The sequence below is a fragment of the Mauremys mutica genome, chromosome 2, assembly GCF_020497125.1.
Source record: "Mauremys mutica isolate MM-2020 ecotype Southern chromosome 2, ASM2049712v1, whole genome shotgun sequence".
NCBI classification, from domain to species: domain Eukaryota; kingdom Metazoa; phylum Chordata; order Testudines; family Geoemydidae; genus Mauremys; species Mauremys mutica.
The window spans coordinates 186,806,735-186,827,331 of NC_059073.1; the positions used below are offsets into that span (position 1 = coordinate 186,806,735).

General features: G+C 42.7%; 1 long non-coding RNA gene across 1 annotated transcript in view; it reads left to right on the plus strand.

Moving 5' to 3' along the window:
- LOC123364451 overlaps positions 1-2,053 on the plus strand; it is a 76,980-nt gene extending 74,927 nt beyond the window's left edge. Inside the window, exon 6 of the long non-coding RNA XR_006577110.1 lies at positions 1,845-2,053. This is a non-coding gene — a long non-coding RNA (uncharacterized LOC123364451). The remainder of the gene's footprint in view (positions 1-1,844) is intronic.
- The last annotated feature ends 18,544 nt before the right edge of the window (positions 2,054-20,597 follow it).

Sequence of the window (20,597 nt, forward strand, 5' to 3'; positions counted from 1 at the left end):
GGTGATACTGAGGGTAGAATGTCTGGGGCTAATCGGGTAAAGAATGTGAGCGAAGCCAAATAGCAAAAAATAAGATGTTTGTACACCAATGCGAGGCGCCTAGGTAACAAAATGGAGGAACTAGAGTTACTGTTGCAGGAAGTGAAGCCAGATATTATAGAGATAACAGAAACATGGTGGAATAGTAGTCATGACTGGAATACAGGTGTTTGAAGGATATGTGCTGTTTAGGAAAGACAGAAATAAAGGCAAAGGTGGTGGAGTGGCATTGTATATCAATGATGAGGTAGACTGTAAAGAAATAAGAAGTGATGGAATGGATAAGACAGAGTCTGTCTGGGCAAAAATCACACTGGAGAAGAAAGCTACAAGAGCCTCCCCTGGGATAGTGCTTGGGGTATAGTATAGACCAGTGGTTCTCAAAGCCAGTCCCCTTTGTTCAGGGAAAGCCCCTGGTGGGCTGGGCCGGTTTGTTTACCTGCAGCATCTGCAGGTTCAGCCGATCGGGGCTCCCACTGGCCGCAGTTCGCTGCTCCAGACCAATGGGGGCTGCGGGAAGGGCGGCCAGCACATCCCTTAGCCTGCACTGCTTCCCACAGCCCCCAATGACCTGGAGTGCCGAACCGCGGCCAGTGGGAGCCACAATCAGCTGAACCTGCAGACCTATAGACCACCAGGATCTGATTTGGATATAGATAGAGACATCTTTAATGTTTTAAATGAAGTAAATACTAATGGGAATTGCGTGATCATGGGAGACTTTAACTTCCCCGATATAGACTGGAGGATAAGTGCTAGTAATAATAATAGGGCTCAGATTTTCCTGGAAGCAATAGCTGATGGATTCCTTCACCAAGTAGTTGCTGAACCAACAAGAGGTTGGCTTGTTTAGTCTAACCGAAAGAAGGCTGAGGGGAGATATGATTGCTCTCTATAAATATATCAGAGGGATAAATATCAGGGAGGGAGAGAATTATTTAAGTTTCAGTACTAATGTGGACACAAAAACAAATGGATATAAACTGGCCATCAGGAAGTTTAGACTTGAAATTAGACAAAGATTTCTAACTATCAGGGCAGTGAAGTTCTCGAACAGCCTTCCAAGGGGAGCAGTGGGGGAAAAAGACATATCTGGCTTCAAGACTAAGCTTGAGGGGATGGTATGATGGGATAGCCTAATTTTGGTAATTAATTGATTTTTGACTATTAGCAGTAAATATGCCCAATGGCCTGTGATGAGACGTTAGATGGGGTGGGATTTGAGTTACTACAGAGAATTCTTTCCTGGGTGTCTGGCTGGTGAGTCTTGCACATGCTCAGGGTTTAGCTGATCACCGTATTTGGGGTCGGGCAGGAATTTTCCTTCAGGGCAGATTAGCAAAGCCCCTGGGGGGTTTTCACTTTCCTCTGCAGCATGGGGCATGGGTCACTTGCTGGAGGATTCTGTGCACCTTGAAGTCTTTAAACCATGATTTGAGGACTTTAATAGTTCAGACATAGGTTCCTTGGGTAATTTGCTATTGATTTTCCAAGAAAACTGTGAAATAAACTAAGACATTGATAGAGTTTTGAGGTATTTCCAGCAAGATCATATTCACAGATTAAAACATTCGCCAACAGCAGTGACCAAGCAACATGCTGTAACTAGCATAAAAGGCAATAAATAAACCATGAAGCTGTGGAAAAAAATTCTGGGAAGTTTCATGGATGGACCCCAACTCATGTAAGGGGAATGTTCTGTAATATTTGATTTGACTGTATTGTGAAGCTATTTTGGAGCATCCTACTTTTTAAAGTAATGCATAGATTGAGCCATTATTGATTTTCCTCTATTACTTTTGCAGGTATTATGAAGTGCTACTATTTTAAGGAACAAATAATTAATACAACTACTTCAATTGCATTTGTACAAGAGCTTGAATCATTTTATTTCTGGTATTATACAATATTATACTTGAGCCATTTCTTTTATTTTAGCAGTTAGAGACCCAATTGTGCTAGGGACCATACACACACATAATAAGTAGATGGTCTTTGTCACAAAGCTTGAAAACTAAGCAGACAATGCATAGGAGTGGGAATAGAGGGGTCCGAGATCACACAGCAGGTTAGCAGCAAAGACAGGAAGAGGACTTGTATCTCCAGCATCCCCAGTGCCCTATCTATTAAACTACAGTGCTTCTCAGTAGTAATGTTGCTTACATTTTGTATTAGTTATTAAAACACTTTGACACTGGATTGATTTCTGTATTTAAGTTTTCATGTCGTGACTCAAAGTATACTGCTCCCATGGTGTTCACTGCAGGTGAGGGATTAAGCTGTGTGAGCATGCCAATCAATTGATATGCAAATGAAAGCTACAACTTCTGTACATGGCCCACATGTAGTCCTCCATCTTCCCCTCCTTGGGTGTAAATGTCCCAGGGAGCCTTTCCCCCACAACAGTCTTAGGTTAAAATGGGACTGCAACAGATTTGTTTGGAAGAACTTGATATACAGGGAAAGTAAACTGAAACATTATTTATCAATACATACTGTATATTGGATGGATGAAAATAAGTATAGGGAGAGGGATACATTTTGTGGCATTAATTGTTTTTAAATTGTACTTGCATACTGAACTGATTATTTCTATTTTACACATGGGACAACTGGTGTCTAGTTTATTGCATATTGCAATCAGTTTAGGCAACAGGCAGTTGCTGGTTTGTGTAATATAAAAAAACAAAACAAAAAAAAAAAAACGTTGCTGTACAGTGATTCTTGGATCTTCTAGTGACCATCTATGCCAAAACATTTCTCTTTCACATAGCCGCCCATAAGAACAATGAGCAAAAGTACCACATCTGAGCTATAGTATCTTCATCACTACAGGCCAGATCCAAAGCCTCTTGAAGTCAACGGGAGTGTCATTCCATTGACTTCAATGATGCTGGGTCAGGCTCAGTAAACCATAGTATTTTGCCACTCAGAATCTGGCCATATGCTTTTAAAGGCTCGATCCAACTCCAACTGAATCTTTCCATTTGCTTTAATGTAAGTTGGATCAGCCTTTTAGAAATGTGCCTGAATCACTCTTTAAAATTGTATGGATGGCATCTTTTAAATTAATTCCCACCAAACAACTGAATGCATGAAATATGAGAATAATTACTTTATGTATTCTTGTTTATACATAGATATTTAATAAATGTTTCAATGGACTTATTCAAACTAATAGTCTTATCTTGCTAAATCATCTAAAAACAGATGATGTACTGTATGTATACACATAGTCAGGACCCCAGGTACTTAGGTAGCATCTTTAGCTGCTGCAAGATGACAATGCACTGAACTGGCACCACTAACCAAGAGCCTTAGTGTTAAGGCCCATGGTAGCCATACTTCTGGCCTTGATTAGATGGACAGGCAGTACTCTCATTGGGTACCTGATGTATATAAAGGCCCCAACAGGAAGAGGAAGTTGTACTGAGTAACAAACCTGTGCCTCTTGGTTGCTACCAAGATTGCTTTGCTGTGCTGCCTTGCCTTGCCACCCACAGAGCTGGCTTCTTGTACTGGATCTTCTGGCTGCTGACTCTAGCGAGAACTGACTGTTGTTCTGGACTGTTTCTGATATGAATTGATCTGCTGGCTACCTAAAAACCTGCACACACTTGACAACTGTGCTGGACTGCTCCCTGCCTTGGCCTATCACACACACGTTGATAGATGCTCATTGTTGAGTAAGAGCCTGGCATTAATCACATACCTTTTTTACAATCTTAGTCTTTATTGTCTGTTGATGACATTGCATTATTTGTACAGCTATAAATCTGTTATAAAGCAAGTGGCTGACTATTTGAAAAAAATTTCTGTGTCTTCAAAGATTCCCCACCACAGTGGAAAGTGGTGTTCAACTTGTGGAAAGATGCTGATGTCTTAGAATATTTAAAGCAGAATTCTCTACCTTTCATTCTTTCTGTAATCTTTTCTCCCTTTTGACAAAATCCAGGAGAGGTCAAAGTGTTGGGGATTCTTGTTTTTTGTTTGTTTTTTCCAAACAACAAAAATAAAGATATAAAGGCAGTAAATAACTCTACCTGCATGTGATGAAAGCACCAAAATAGGAGGATAAAAGTGCCTAGAGGTTCTTTTAGATTATAAGAAAAGACAGAGAAAAATTGTTCTATGCTTTTTGGATAACTGGATATGATTTTTAGAGTTATCAGTAGAAAAAAGACAAAAAATTCAAGATGGTGTATTTGGGGTGGACCATGGATAAAATGTCAAAAAAAATGCCTCAGTGACTTAAGCCAGTGTTTCCCAAACTTGGGACACTGCTGTGTGGGGAAAGTCCCTGGCAGGCCGGGCCGGTTTGTGTACCTGCCGCGTCCGCAGGTCCAGCCAATCGCAGCTCCCACTGGCCACGGTTTGCCGCTCCTGGCCAATGGGAGCTGCTGGAAGCTGCGCGGGCCGAGGGACATACTGGCTGCTGCTTCCAGCAGTTCCCATTGGTCTGGAGCAGCGATCAGCCCGACCTACAGATGCGGCAGGTACACAAACCGGCCCGGCCTGCCAGGAGCTTTCCCCACACAAGTGGCATCCCAAGTTTGGGAAACACCGACTTAAGCATCTAAGTCCCATTTTCAGAAGTGACTTAGGCCTGGTCAACACTTCAGACTGAAATCTGCATAGTTATGGCACTCAGAGTGTGATAAATCCACACCCCTGGATTATGTGGTCCTAGTTATGCTACCCTAACTCATAGTGTGGACACAGCTAGGATGATGGAAGAATGCTTCTGTTAAAGTAGTTGCCATTGCTCAAGGAGATGAAGTTCCTACACTAATGGTAAAACTCCATCTGTTGCTGTAATCTTTGTCTACGCTATGAAGTTACAGCATTGCAGCAGCCACTGTGTAGACATGGCCTCAGGCCATTAGGCTCTTACATCCCATTGGTTTTCAATAAGACTTAGACTGCTAAGACAGTTCAGCCTTGCAACCCAGAGCAGAGCAACACCAAAATACCTTTATAAATCTGGGTCTTATCCTCCTAAGTGTTTAAGTCACTTTTGAAAATTTTACCCCAGCTCTTTGTAGAATTATTAATTTGCATTTCATGAGTATAAGGATAAATTCATTAGTTTGCTCAGTGGTGAAATGTTGCTAGTTCCATAAGTTGGACACCTTCAAACTGTCCAAAAAGTGAAATGCCACTCTGATCTAAATAAAAGATAACTTGTTCATGATCCCAGGGTAAAGTTTTGCTTTCGATAAATCAATATATTTTATGAAATACTGAAATTGTGCCCTCTGGGTAGGAAAAGATAGGAATGCTGAGAATTTTTTTTCTTATTAAGAATGGAAAAAAAACAACACTACCATTGCTTTCTCAGTAAAACTGTAACTCAAGACAAAAATGAGACAGTAAATACAATAAATTAATAAAATGATATTAAGGGTTTGCTCTCACAAAATCATAACATACATTTTTGCTTCTTATATAGACTGAGGTGTTTTTTTCCCCCAGTACAGCTGAAAGGTGGACAGTTATTTACGTGTAATCAAATAAGATGATACTATAGAAGAACAAAACATAGTGTAATTAGTTAACTAGGCACAAGAAATGTTCATTCTGAAAGCTAAAGAATAATGTCCCTAGGCCCCTGCCAGTGACAAGTGAGCAGAGTGTATCTGTTAATGTTTCTCTAGGTAGTTATAATGGTTGGAAAAGGAAAATGCCTCAAGAAGCTTGTGAAGACATTGTCTCCACCTTCCAGTGAAGGCAGACAGCCCCCACCTCCCATTCATCAAAATGATGTGAAGCCTCAGAGTCCTGTATCACTCCTCATGAAGCTTGGATGACCAGGTAGCATTAGTTTCCAAAAATGCTTTCTTTCCCCTCCAGCTTGCTAGGAAATGAAGGACCTGGCCCCAGTAATCCACACATTTGTCACCTGCAGGCTGAATTACTGTAATTCATTGTATCTGAAGGTGAATGTGAGGACAATGCACAGGATCCAGCTGGTACACAATGTGGTTACCTCTCTATGGCTCTTCCACTGGCTCCCAGACAGCATCTGATGCCAATTTAAGGCCTTAATTTTCTAAGCTATTAAGGGTTCAGGCCCCAACTCTAATAAAGACCAAAATTCAGTCTGTGAACTACTATCCTCTGTGATACTGCAAATCACAATGGCCAGGATGATGCATGTCAGAGCAGAAAGCATTCTCTGTCAAGGGGACTGGGTATGTAACAGTCTTTCAGAGGAGATCAGGTGCCTCCAGAGTCTGACTAGCTTTAGGAAACATTGCAAAAATCTTCCTTTCAGAAATCCTTTTCGCCATCAGTGACACTAACAATTCAATCCCACCCTCATCTCAACCAGCTGCTTAATGTCATAAAGGGAGACATTCCAGAGGCTAGGGACTTTGAGCACCTTCCACATAAAATCAATAGCAGTTACTAGTGTGGTGGATGATGGTATCAAACTCGGTGATATACAGATAAATAGATAAGTAGGTGTGACGGGGTGGACTAGGACCAGAGGTCCCCTGCTGGAGGCCTCAGGATCTTGCCACACTTATCACAAGGAAAACAGCAGTAGAGGAGTCATCCAAGCAGCCTAGAGTGGCTGCAGGGGAAGCAGCCAATCAGAAGGCTGTACAGTGCACCCAGTCAGGGCCCAAGAGGGCCATATAAAAATGGAGCAGCAGTACAGACCACAATCAGTTCCTTGCTGGACTTGGAGAAATGCAGATGGTTCTCTTGTCTGGCCAAAGATAACTGCAGTACCATGGACAGTTCAGTGCGGGCAGGGGCTGGAGAAGTGAGAGAGAGCTACTGGCTGGCTGCTGGGCCTGAACACAGAAGAACCCTGAGCTAAGGGTAAAGCATTGGTGAAGGCTGGGACAATGGGGAAATGGCCCAGGGAACTAAAGGCAGTTTTGTTAAAGGGGTGTGGCAGTGCATGGCTGCTATTTTTAGGATTCCTGGACTGGGACCCAGAGTAGGGATTGGGCCTGGGTCCCCTCCCATAGGTCACTGGGGAAGTGGTCAACAATTGGACAGTGATAACCCCCCAAGAGGGGATCTGAACTACTTAGTGGCCCACCTGGAGAGCTGGGGCCAGAAGGGCCCAGAGAGGGCAAAACCGTGCCTCCAGGAAGGCCTGGGTGTGCGGCCTGATACCAGGGCTGGCAGTGTCTAAAGACTGCAGACACACCTGCCCAGAAAGGATGCTTATGAGAAGTGGGTGCCATGCTGTTACAGTAGGTTTACAAGACACTGGAAGATGTATCAAGCAAGATAATGCATAAATGAAAGGGATTATTAAATACTATGGTCAGATTGAGGGTGCGGGCAGAGTCCCCTCAAGCCAATCTGTGTACTGCTCCCTGCATCCTAACCCCTTTAAAGGTCATGGCAATGACCCGCTTCCCATCACAATCCTTGTCCAGTCCCCTTCAGCCCCTGTGGTCAGGGATCTGCTCCCTATCCATGCCCGCACAACCCTCCTTGGCATCCTCATCCTCATCCTCCCCCTCTGGGATGAGTGACCCTGACCCCTTCCCTTGGAGATGGTCAGCTCAACCACAAAAAGACCCATGAACCCTCTGTCCAGATGCCTGCACTAAGTACCTGCAACCCATTCCTGGACTCCACATTACACACCTACATCTTGTCTGGCCCCCAGCAATCTTTGCACTTGCAGTCCTACCCCACAGCATCTTTCCAGATGAGCTTCTCATTGCTGGCCACAATGCAAGTCCAAGTAGCAGTGGTGGCCAGACACCTTCCCAGGCAGCAGGCCCAGGGTGGGGTGGGGGGCAGGCGTAGAGTGGTAGATTCAGACTGGGTACTGACATGGATACAGATGGGTTCTGCTTATGGCTGAAGCCCTGGCAGTGCTGCCAGGAGCATCCCTGAGCCAAAGTGCCTGAACTGCAGCCACAATCTTATCAGCACTGGGGGTGGCTGGGGAAGGGCCTGGAGGACTTCTCTGGCACCGCAACTGGGGCTGCTTCCTGCTCCTCACAACCCTGGCTGGTGGTCATCCCCTTCCTCAGGTGACTCCATCAGTCTTATTCCCTGCCACCGTCATCCAAATCTGCTGTCCTCAGAAATCTTCTGCCCCAGGTCGCTGCCTCATCTGCAAGTACATAGAATGGCCTCTGCATCCAAAATCTCCACCCAATCTGAAGTCTAACAAAAACATGTCCCTGACTCGTAACATGTATGACCTACCATAGGTAACAGTGAAGAAGTTGAAGGGAGCTTTAATTAAAGATTTTGCTATTCATATACACAACTCAAGTTGGAAGTGTAGTTTAGGAAGGTAATGTACCTCAAATGGTGAACAAAATTTGCAAATAAATGGGTAGATTTCCCATTTGTGTATGGTTCAAAGAAAGAGTTGCAGGTTAATTTGAAAGTGAGTTAAAATTGATATATACAGGAAGTGGCAGAGAAAGAAACATTACAGTGGAAAATGTTAGTGAACCATTGCACAGGGGAAGGAGGATGCTGAGCGAGCAAGGAGATGTTGAGAAAATGGAAAAGGAGCCTGGGTTATAGAGACAAAATTACTGTCTGGCTTTAGTGATTGATAGCATGAGCCACGTACAAAGTCAGTTTGGTTTGGCATAAGATTGGGGTTTCTGACCACTTACAAGTAGACTCTGGACAAAATAGTCAAACTTGGGTGCCTAAAGCTAGTCTCCTAAAGTCATATTTAGCTTTCAAAATAAAATATTACATTTAGATGCTTATAAATGTATTAGAAGCAAGAGCTCTGATTTGTAAAGTTTGGCCTGTGCAATCACCACATGACCTGTACACATTTGGCATCGGGGGAAAAAACAAACAAAACACAAGAGCTTCTGTCCCAAAATCACAATTCTTAGCTACTTGAGCTAAGAGAGAATTTTCATTGCTTTCAGTGATAGAATTAGGACATTTTCTTTATAAACCATCCCCTAGAGGGTGACATCATCACAAATCCTTAAGATGAGCGATTCTGTTTTTCAAGGAAGCAAGGATACACATACACTGGCCAGAACATTACAGGATAGCCTCTGAACATATATATATTTGAATCGTTTTCAATGAATACATGGGATTAATAGTAGCATTGTGCCAGCGGCGGAGCGAGCTGAGGCTGCGGGGAGGGGGAAAAGAAGGGGAGGGGCCGGAGGCTAGCCTCCTGGGGCAGGAGCTCAGGGGCTGAGCAGGAGGGGCCTGCGGCCGGATGTGGCCTGCAGGCCATAGTTTGCCCACCTCTGCTTTAACCCCTTATATACCATTGAGGGGCAGCCGCCCCATCACACATTCCCAGACATATAGGTTTCTTTGCTGTCGATGTCATCGTTACTTCTTTTGCTGTGTAAACAAATCTTCAGGCTTTATCTTCTATTAATAAGGTTGAAGTGAGCTAATATAAGGCAAAGGGAGGGTGTTTGAGTGTGCCAATATTAATTCTTTTTTTATTGCTTTGGGGTTGGACTGAATGAAAATGTCCATTGCCATTGATTTGTTTTGCTTCCCTTCCTTCCCCAGTGACAATTATTTTTAAGCCAATAATTTGTTTGACATTGAAAATGTCTGTAATTAATGGAGAAACAAATGAAAGTATGGTCAGACTTAGGAGGCTACAGGCTTACTCAGCTGGTTTTTAATTTCTAGAGAAGGTGAGACATTGTCTCAAACATTATTGTTCTAATATCAGTGGTTATGGTACAGGGTAATCCAAAAAGGCTCCATCAGCAGGTTGGTGGGTAACATTTGAAAGTCGGAAGCAAAAGGTACTGCCTGCATTTTTAGTAAAATGTATTACTATTTACAGCAGTTTTTAACCATGCTTGAAACTAATGGGCATGACAACCATATCTTTAATGTTAACGATAAGCCATGAGTCAGTGTTTTTGACTTTGTGGTGAGGATATTGTCTATGAAAATTTCTTTTTTTCTTCATCTTTGGTCCTAACAGTAATTGTATGAGATCACACCAACCCCTAACCACTCACAGCCCTTTCTCCTCTGCTAGTTAACTTTGGGCCTGAGGTCAACACTGTAGTTCCTTGCTAAAAGAAGACCTCAATAGCAAATTGTGACAGACCAACCTCAGTTTGTGTTCAGGCAAAGTTTAAGCACCACTGTGCATAGGCAGCAGGTGGGTAGGAGTAGAAGTGTCTCAGCAACTCCAAATGTGTCTATGCCTTGTCATTTTCTGAGTTATCCCACCCCACCCCACCCCACCCCCCGCCTGCATGCCCAGCTTAGTAGGCGAAGCTCTGCATCCAGCAGTACAAGGGACAGGAAGGGGACAGGGCATTCTGGACAGATGGCCCCCTGCCGGCATGCTGGATTCCCGGCAGGTGGAGTTACATTTCTCAGTCCCAGCAGGTGGCACTAGCTCCTGGCTCCTTCCTGAGCAGCCCTTCCTGGGAAAGTAGAAATTTGAAAAGTGCCAATTGTGGAAAGCTCTGCCATGTCTGGCAGGCCATGGTGTTGAGGGAGCCCCATCAGATGAGTGGGAGAGAGCTGTCCAAGTGGGGATTCCAAGAGGAAGAAATGGTGCAGATGAGGAGCAGAGCGGAGGGTCCACATATAGGGGATCGGAATGAGATTTGCTGGGACAGTGTGAGCATCCAGGGAGAAGATTCTGAGGTGACTGTGGCAGTGGGAGGACAGTCCCAAGGAAAGCAGGAATCCTGACAGGATGAGGGGGAAAGATGGTTTGGAGGGAGGGAAGGATCCTAAGGGGATCTTGGTGGAGGGGAGGGGAAAAGGGGGATCCTGAGGTGATTGGGAAGGAAGGATAGTCCTGGGGAAGAAGTGGGAGATCCTGAGGCCCTGCATGTAATGGAACCTGGGCCAGGACGGGGGTGATGTGGGGCATCATGTAGGGGAAGGGCCCCCCCCCACCTGTGAGTGAAAGTGTGCATCAAATGATACTGAGAGTAGCAAGAGCCAACAGGTCAGAGCAGAGAGCCAGGCCAAGACTCATAGTACAGGAGCTGCCACTGCAGGTGATTGTGGAGTGGACTTTGTCCCCCACCCTAATATTTTCATCAGCCTCCGATGTCATTGTGATGTATTTTATTGTGAAATTGATATACAACATCCTGCCCATTTCATAGCCATTGAACAAGCACTACATATATTCCCTGAACTAAAGTCATAAAGAAAAACACAAGGCCTCACTTGAAAAGGTGTGTGGTCATATCAGACAGTTGCATTGCAGGGCATGGCACTACAGCCTAAATACCTGTACATATTTCCAGAATTACTTGAAGTGTCTTATTACTACAGATTGGCTGAGGTAACTGGGTTTCTGTTTTTGTAAATCCTCATCAGTCAGGTTTTGGTTTTGCAGAAGCAAAATAGAAGTCACTTGAATCTCGGCTCCATTTTATCCAAAGCAGCAAGGTTCTTGGAGGGAGGAGGAAAGAAAGGAAGATCAGATAAACGTTTCTTGCTTCTGGCCCATATCTAGTTATTGCTTTTATAAAATTAATTTTTCAATGTTTGCCACACAAAGACACAGACTAGGGTTATGGTATTATGGCAATTCCCCACCACCTCCAAGTTCATAGTGCTATAATCTTTTAGTCTGAGGTATGTTTTTTAATTACCACCTACAGATCTCAGCAGACAGCTAAACTCTACAAGTGTAAGTTCTTACTCTGAAGTACTGTAAAGAGAGGTCAGATTTGATGCAATCCTTGGAATTCCCATCATAAGCAAGATCTTAGGTCCAGTCTGTGGCGACAGTAGCACTTTTTATTTTCATTTACTTTAGATGAATTATTGATTGATGCAGCAGTGTCTCCATTCCATTGCTCCTCTTACCCAAGCACAGAAAGCGGGAGCTACCTGAAGAGAATTCTGATTTCTAATTCTGCTTGTTATGCAGTGGTATTGTATCTGACTCCTTTAGGAGTTGAGAACCAGACACAGGAATGTAGGGAAGACGATATAATCAGATTACAAAGAGGGTTTTAAAATGGTGTTCAGTATAGAGTGGTGTTAATGTGACCATCACTTATTTGCACCGTGGTGTCTAGGAAGTGGACCTCCCGTGTAGATTGATCCAGGCTGAGGTTGATGGTGGGTGGAAGCTGTTGAAATCGTGGTGGAATTTTTCCAGAGTCTCCTTCCTATGGGTCAAGATGATGAAGATGTCATCAATGTAGCGTAGGTAGAGAAGGGGTGTGAGTGGACGAGAGCTGAGGAAGCATTGTTCCAGGTCAGCCATATGGAACAATGCTTCCTAAGCTCTCGTCCACTCACACCCCTTCTCTACCTAGGCTACATTGACACCACGGTGCAAATAAGTGATGGTCACATTAACACCACTCTATACCGAAAACCTACCGACTGCTATGCCTACCTTCATGCCTCCAGCTTCCATCCTGGGCACACCACACGATCCATTGTCTACAGCCAAGCACTGAGGTACTACCGTATCTGCTCTAACCCCTCAGACAGAGACCAACACCTACAAAATCTCCATCAAGCATTCTCAAAACCACAATACCCTCACGAGGAAATAAGGAAACAGATCAACAGAGCCAGACGTGTACCCAGAAGCCTCCGACTGCAAGACAAACCCAAGAAAGAAACCAACAGGACTCCACTGGCCATCACATAAAGTCCCCAGCTAAAACCCCTCCAGTGCATCATCAGGGATCTACAACCCATCTTGGACAATGATCCCACACTTTCACAGACCTTGGGTGGCAGGCCAGTCCTTGCCCACAGACAACCTGCCAACCTGAAGCATATTCTCACCAGTAACTGCACACTGCACCATAGTAACACTAACTCAGGAACCAATCCATGCAACAAACCTCGATGCCAACTCTGCCCACATATCTACACCAGTGACACCATCACAGGACCTAACCAGATCAGCCACACCATCACCGGTTCATTCACTTGCACGTCCACCAATGCCAGCAATGCCCCTCTGCTATGTACATCGGCCAAACTGGACAGTCTCTAAGGAAAAGGATAAATGGACACAAATCAGATATTAGGAATGGCAATATACAAAAACCTGTAGGAGAACACTTCAGCCTCCCTGGCCACACAATAGCAGATCTTAAGGTGGCCATCCTGCAGCAAAAAAACTTCAGGACCAGACTTCAAAGAGAAACTGCTGAGCTTCAGTTCATCTGCAAATTTGACACCATCAGCTCAGGATTAAACAAAGACTGTGAATGGCTTGCCAACTACAAAACCAGTTTCTCCTCTCTTGGTTTTCACACCTCAGCTACTAGAAGAGGGCCTCATCCTTCCTGATTGAACTAACCTCGTTATCTCTAGCCTGCTTCTTGCTTGCTTATATGTACCTGCCCCTGGAAATTTCCACTACATGCATCCGGTGAAGTGAGTATTCACCCATGAAAGCTCATGGTCCAAAACATCTGTTAGTCTATAAGGTGCCACAAGACTCTTTGCTGCTTTTACAGATCCAGACTAACACGGCTACCCCTCTGATACTATTTATATAACTGATATTTTTATTAAAGAATCATATATCAGATCCCACTCACCCAACCAGGCTGCCATATATTTCACACAAAGATTATTTCAAATGGTGATATCCAAATGTCTAGGCTTCGGAACACCATGTGAAGAGTGGACTAATATCCTGGGAATAATTAGGTGGTGCAGCACAAATGTATCCACTTCCAGATCATATGAAATCTGGCACTCTTCTTTTGCAAATCTCAGAAAGACCAATACAGATTGTTGTGGGTTATATACCAGCTGTAAAAGATGGAAGGAGGTGGCAGACTTCAGTGAAAGCTGAAAGGTTTTCTCTCTCATGTGCTGATGGGGAGGTAGGTTCCATGGTCTTAAGATGGAGGAAGCTGGCAATACCTTCGGGAATACAGTGTCTCATCACTGTGCTAGGATGGCATTTGGGTTAAGGAATGTTCTGATGTGTCATCTCCTTTTTTGTCACCCTTCACTTGGCTGCGCTTGCTTTTTCTTGGTCATAAACTCTATGGCTGTAAGGCCTGAAGGGACCACTAGCTCATCTAGTATTACCTCTTGTATATCACAGGCCACCATCACGACCTGCACCCACACACTAAACCCGACAATCAAAATTAGACCAAAGTATTACAGCCCACAGAATATTAGATTATTATGTGCCACAGGCAGAAAATAGGCGGGTCCAAGGTGCACCAGTGCCCAGGGCTCCTGCAATGTCAAGGAAATAGTCACCTGGGTCAGTTTAAGAAAGGAAAACAGGAGTCTAGGCACTGGAACTCAGCAGAAGAACTTCTTACCTCTTCACATCATTTCTTCAAAGGAAAATGATAACACACCAAACTTGTTATTCCAAGTGGTGTTCCTCACACACTTTAGTCCAAACACACTGGTTAAGATAAAAATATAGGATAAGTTTATTAACAACAGAAAGATAGATTTTAAGTGATTATAAGTGATAATGCATAAAAATCAGGATTTGTTACAAAATAAAATTAAAAAAATAAAAATGTAAGCCAATTCCTAAACTTTAACAAGCTAATAGGATTTATAGCAAGTATCTTTCTCTCACCACAAGTTGTAATATTTCAGAGGTTGGATTTCCTTTCAGCCAGGGACCACTCCCGCTTTAGTTCAGATCTTTGAGTTCTTTGTCACTGTTGTCATGAGCAGAAAGGTGGGAGCAGGAGAGGTGTGTTGGAGGTCACCGTCTCTCTCTCTTATACCACCTTCCCCTCTTTTAGGATTACCTGATACTGGGGTGGAGGCAACATATAGTCCCTTGTGGACATGCGGGTTGAAACATTCCTGTGATGCAATGTAATTTTCTTGTTTACGTTTACCCATTGCTGCAGAATGGCTGCTTAAGCCAATGTTCACACTTTAACACCTGGCTGGGGTGCCAGTGTTTCTTTGTCTCTGAGAAACTGGTTTTTGGGTATTACTCAGAATTAAAACATATTTCAGTAACAATCGTGCAGTGGAATCTCATAACTTCACATATAATGTTGCTACACATATTTCAATGGGATAATAATGTTCAGTTGATTATTGTGTTTTCAAATGGTACCTCACAAGACATACTTTGTACAAAGTTCATCATAATCTTGAAAAAGCGGTGGCCATACGAGTATAGACAGTCACAGCATCTGTTAAGTTTCTAATGTGTAATATTCCAACAGAAAGAGATCCAAAGTTGAGGTTATGGGATCACATATTGTATGCTGTCTGTTGGCTTGTTTAGAACTGCTTATGAGGATGATAGATTTCTTATGAGAAAAGCATAACATGAATAAAAGGGATACATTTACTGAATTTTGTCTTGGAAAGTGTTAATGGTGGTTAAAGAATTTTCACTGTCTATATAACACAGTCACATACTTTATTTCACTCATCGCTCCCATCATCAATGGCAAGCAGTAAGAGAACCGTCATGCGAAGACATTTTTCAAACTTCTTTATGTTACTCTGCCAAAGTCTTAGACTGTTCAGCTTAACAACTTTTTATGATCATCCTTGAAACAAACATTGTCCTCAAAATGTGACAGGAAGATAGGTTGTCTTCAGATTTCTCTTGTCCCACTTAAAGCATTTGAAAGATACTGTAATAGGAAAGCACTTATTGTTCAGTTTTGCATTTCCCAGTTATAATTTGAGTGTCAGAGTTGCATAATATTGGATGCAAAAAGTTATGTTAAAATAACATTAAGGATGAATTGCCAAGTCAAATATGATAAACTAAAACCTGTTGCTGCTAATATGAAATATGTTAGATACATACATTTTTAAAAGGAATAATGCCATACCTCTTTGCTTGGAAGTTGTGTTTCTGACAGATATGGCAATTTCCTGCATATCCTTGGGGAACATTATTGAATTAAGTTTAAGTATCTTTCAGGTCATTTTATTCAATACAAAGTTTATGTATTATTGTGGGCTTGGATTGCATGTAACCTTGCTAGCTGAAAGATGAGATGTGAAGCCTGGTGTTCAAAGGAGTATACTGAAAATATGAAAGACAAAAATGGACTTTTGGGGTAATAATTGTGAAGTGGATTTCCTGGAGAACACCCAGGGGGAGGGTAACTGCCAAACCTGGGTTTTGGTTCTGAATCTAAGACAGTTATTAACTTGTAACCACAGGGAAAACACAGCTGTGGGTTTTGAAGGACTGACAGCTATCAAAGCTCAAGGTTGGAGCTGGATTGACCTCTGGGGAAGCTTTTTAGCATGTGTGTAGGTTCATTTCTTGTTTTAGTATGTTTTTTTCTGTAATGCTTTGACCTTATGCATAAATATGCTTGCTTAGGAAGAGTTGTGTGGTAACTTGTAACTGTGGGCAATTATGCTGTTTATAGCCTCTGAAGGGGCAGCAAAGCACAGACGCTGGCCTGTTGAGGCAGTCTGACTTGCTGGGAATATCCCAGCATAAATGAGGGAGCCGTGCAGCCTTAACACCCCAGTGAGGAAGGAGAGAAATGCAGATCTCTGCCTAAGAGATGTGACAGATGGGAGCTTAAATGTGGGTGCCCTTTAGGGACCATGAAGGGAGAATATAGGTGCAGCTGCCCTGAGTTGTGACATCTCTCATAATAGAAACCGTATTGACACTTACCATGCACATTTCACTAATTAGATTCAATAGAAGTATAACAGGGTATTGGCCCTTTATGGCCAAAGGAGGCAATCCCCATTCCAGATGTCTGGGGTAGAGGGATGAAGGAATAATAAAAAAAGACATTGGTGAAAGGAGGATGGTCCCAAGAATATTTTGTGTCTGGAAGGGGAAAGGAGCTGGAAAATCAAGGCCATTGTTCCTTTAAGAAGCTGTAAAGTGGAAAGGGCAAAGCTCCACTCTCTCCCAGCCAGCCAAGCCGGATGTTATTAGAACCACTTGGGAAGGGCCAAGGGAGTGATCAGATGAGTAATCTAAAAGGAAGATCCAAGCCCAGTGAAGGAGAGCCAGTTTAGCCAGAAAAAAGGCTGTGCAAACCTTGAACTTAAGAAGAACAGGAGTACTTGTGGCACCTTAGAGACTAACACATTTATTTGAGCATAAGCTTTCGTGGGCTATAGCCCACTTCATCAGATGCATGCAGTAGAAAATATAGGAGGAATATATATATATACACAGAGAACATGAAACAATGGGTGTTACCATACACACTCTAACAAGAGTGATCAGTTAAGGTGAGCTATTACCAGCAGGAGAGAAAAAAAACTTTTTGTAGTGGTAATCAAAATTTACAGCATTTACATTTACAGCAGTGGACAAGAAGTTGTGAGGAACAGTGTGTGTGTGTGGGGGGGGAAATAAAAATGGGGAAATAGTTTTACTTTGTGTAATGACCCATCCACTCCCAGTCTTTATTGAAGTCTAATTTAATGGTGTCCATTTTGCAAATTAATTCCAATTCAGCAGTCTCTCATTGGAGTCTGTTTTTGAAGTTTTTTGTTGTAATATTGCGACTTTTAGGTCTGTAATCGAGTGACCAGGGAGACTGAAGTGTTCTCCGACTGGTTTTTGAATGTTATAATTCTTGACATCTGATTTGTGTCCATTTATTCTTTTACGTAGAGACTGTCCAGTTTGGCCAATGTACATGGCAGAGGGACATGATGGCATATATCACATTGGTAGATGTGCAGGTGAACGAGCCTCTGACAATGTGGCTGACGTGATAAGGTTCTATGATGGTGTCCCCTGAATAGATATGTGTACAGATTTGGCAACTGGCTTTTTTTGCAAGGATATGTTCCTGGGTTAGTGTTTTTGTTGTGTGGTGTGTGGTTGCTGGTGAGTATTTGCTTCAGGTTGGGGGCTGTCTGTAAGCAAGGACTGGCCTGTCTCCCAAGATATGTGAGAGTGATGGATTGTCCTTAAGGATAGGTTGTAGATCCTTGATGATGTGCTGAAGAGGTTTTAGCTGGGGGCTGAAGATGACGGCTAGTGGCGTTCTGTTACTTTCTTTGTTGGGTCTGTCCTGTAGTACGTGACTTCTGGGTACTCTTCCGGCTCTGTCAATCTGTTTCTTCACTTCAGCAGGTGGGTATTGTAGTTGTAAGAATGCTTGATAGAGATCTTGTAGGTGTTTGTCTGAGGGGTTGTAGCAAATGCGATTGTATCGTAGAGCTTGGCTGTAGACAATGGATCGTGTTGTCTGTATGAAAGCTGGAGGCATCTAGGTAAGTATAGTGGTCAGTAGGTTTCCAGTATAGGGTGGTGTTTATGTGACCATCACTTATTAGCACTGTAGTGTCCAGGAAGTGGATCTATTGTGTGGACTGGTCCAGGCTGAGGTTGATGGTGGGGTGGAAATTGTTGAAATCATGGTGGAATTCTTCAAGGGCCTCCATCATCTGGACCCATGGGAAGAAGATGGCATCAATGTAGTGCAAGTAGAGCAGGGGAGTTAGGGGATGAGAGCTGAGGAAATGTTGTTTTAAGTCAGGCATAAAAATGTTGGCATACTGTGGGGCCATGCGGGGTGAGAGTTTGCAGACTGGGGAGGCCAGAACTGGAACTACAAAGCTCCAGACTGTGGAGCCTGAACTTAGGGGTGGACCAAAGGAGAAGAGGGCTTTGAAGTGGGGAAGCATATGATGTTTAATAAATTAGACTCCCACAACTAAGGCAGGGAATTTTAGTGGCATGTCATGTTATAAGGGACATGCTTGGAGAGTGTATCTCCCCCCACCCTTCCCCAATTACAAGAGGCCACAGGTTTTCAAAAAAGATATACAATACTTTGAATCTGAAGGTCAGGGACAGGTATAGCCTCATGCTTGAAAACCTATTCAAAGAATGCCCTGGGCAATCCAATCCCACTGAAGCCAATGGAAATGGACAGGGTGTAAATCAGGCCAGAATTTGGCCTTATTTCTTAAACATTCAAAGAGCTAAGACTCTTATAATATCTGTAGGCACAGTCAGGGCGAGTTAAGGACAGTAGTGACAGCTTCAACTGCAAATTTCATTGTTTTCCTTTTTTGGTTTATATTTGTTTCTAAAATATAAGGCGATTTTAATACCTATTTTTTGCATTCCGTGTTTTCCTTTTTTTAAATGGCAGTATAAAAGAAAATAAAGCATGAAAAAGGAAAAGTGGGCCATGTGATGTGCTCAACTACAGAGCATGACAGCTTCAATTTTGTTTGCTTCAATTTTATAATAATTATACTAAACTATTGCATCTGGCTTCCCAAAATTAGGACAGCTGAAAAACCCACAAAGATGTCATTAATAGATATTTGGTTAAAATCTGGAGAATCATACAAAAGCTATTCACAAAAAACTGCAGAAGAAATATGCTTGGAGAAACAACTCAAGAGACAAATTCAGAGGTTGAGGCCTCAGGGAGAAAACACTATTACTTAAATGAATAAAAAACTCATAATGGAGATAACATCAAACCAAACCACCGTGAAGATTAGAAAATAACTTAAATTATAGTCTTAAAGGAAAATTCTGCTGTCAGATACACCGGTGTAAATCCAACTACTACCTTGATTTCAATGGAGTGACAGAGTAGAGCTGGTTGAAAATTGTTGCCCTCAAATTATCAGTTTTATTGCTTACAAATTTTGGGTTTTTTCATTAGCTGTAACTGAGGCTATGTAGGACCAGATTTTCAGCTGGTATAAATCACCAGAACTCCATTAAAGTCAGTTTACAGTAGCTGGAGATCTGGTCCTTAGACAACAAATTAACATATGTGGCAAAAAGCAGGACAAGAATTGCAGAGTAAACTTACAAATCAACAGAATGATTCATAGGTTCCAAGGCCAGAAGGGACCATTGTGATCATCTGACTGCCTGTACAATGTAGGGCATAGAACTTCCCTGAAATAATTCCTGTTTGAACTAGACAATATCTTTTAAAAACCATCTCCCCCTCATATTGCCAGTGATAGAGACTCCACCACAACTCTTGATAAATTGTTCTGATAGTTAATTACCCTTACTGTTAAACATGTATGCCTTATATCTAGTCTGAATTTTGACCTTGTTATACTTTTCTGTGCTAGACTGAAGAGACCATTATGAGCTATTTGTTCCCAATGCGGGCAATTAAAGACTGTGATCAAGTCACACCTTAACCATCTCTTTGTTAAGATAGACTCTAATGGTTCAATTTATTTATCAGTATAAGCTTGTTTTCCAGTCCTCTAATCATTCTTATGGCTTTTCTTTGAACTCTCTCCAATTATCAACTTTCTTCTTGATCTGTGGATGCCAGAACAGGACGTAATATTCCAGTAGCATTTGTACCATTGCTAAATACAGAAGCAATATGGTATTGACACCTCCTCATCCACATCCACCCTGACTGAATGGCCTTGTCAACACTTGTAAGGTAACTTCCTTCTCTTCAGTATCAGAGGGGTAGCGTGTTAGTCTGGATCTGTAAAAGCAGCAAAGAATCCTGTGGCACCTTATAGACTAACAGACGTTTTGGAGCATGAGCTTTCGTGGGTGAATACCCACTTCTTCGGCTGCAAGTAGTGGAAATTTCCAGAGGCAGGTATATATATGCAAGCAAGAAGCAAGCTAGAGATAACGAGGTTAGTTCAATCAGGGAGGATGAGGCCCTGTTCTAGCA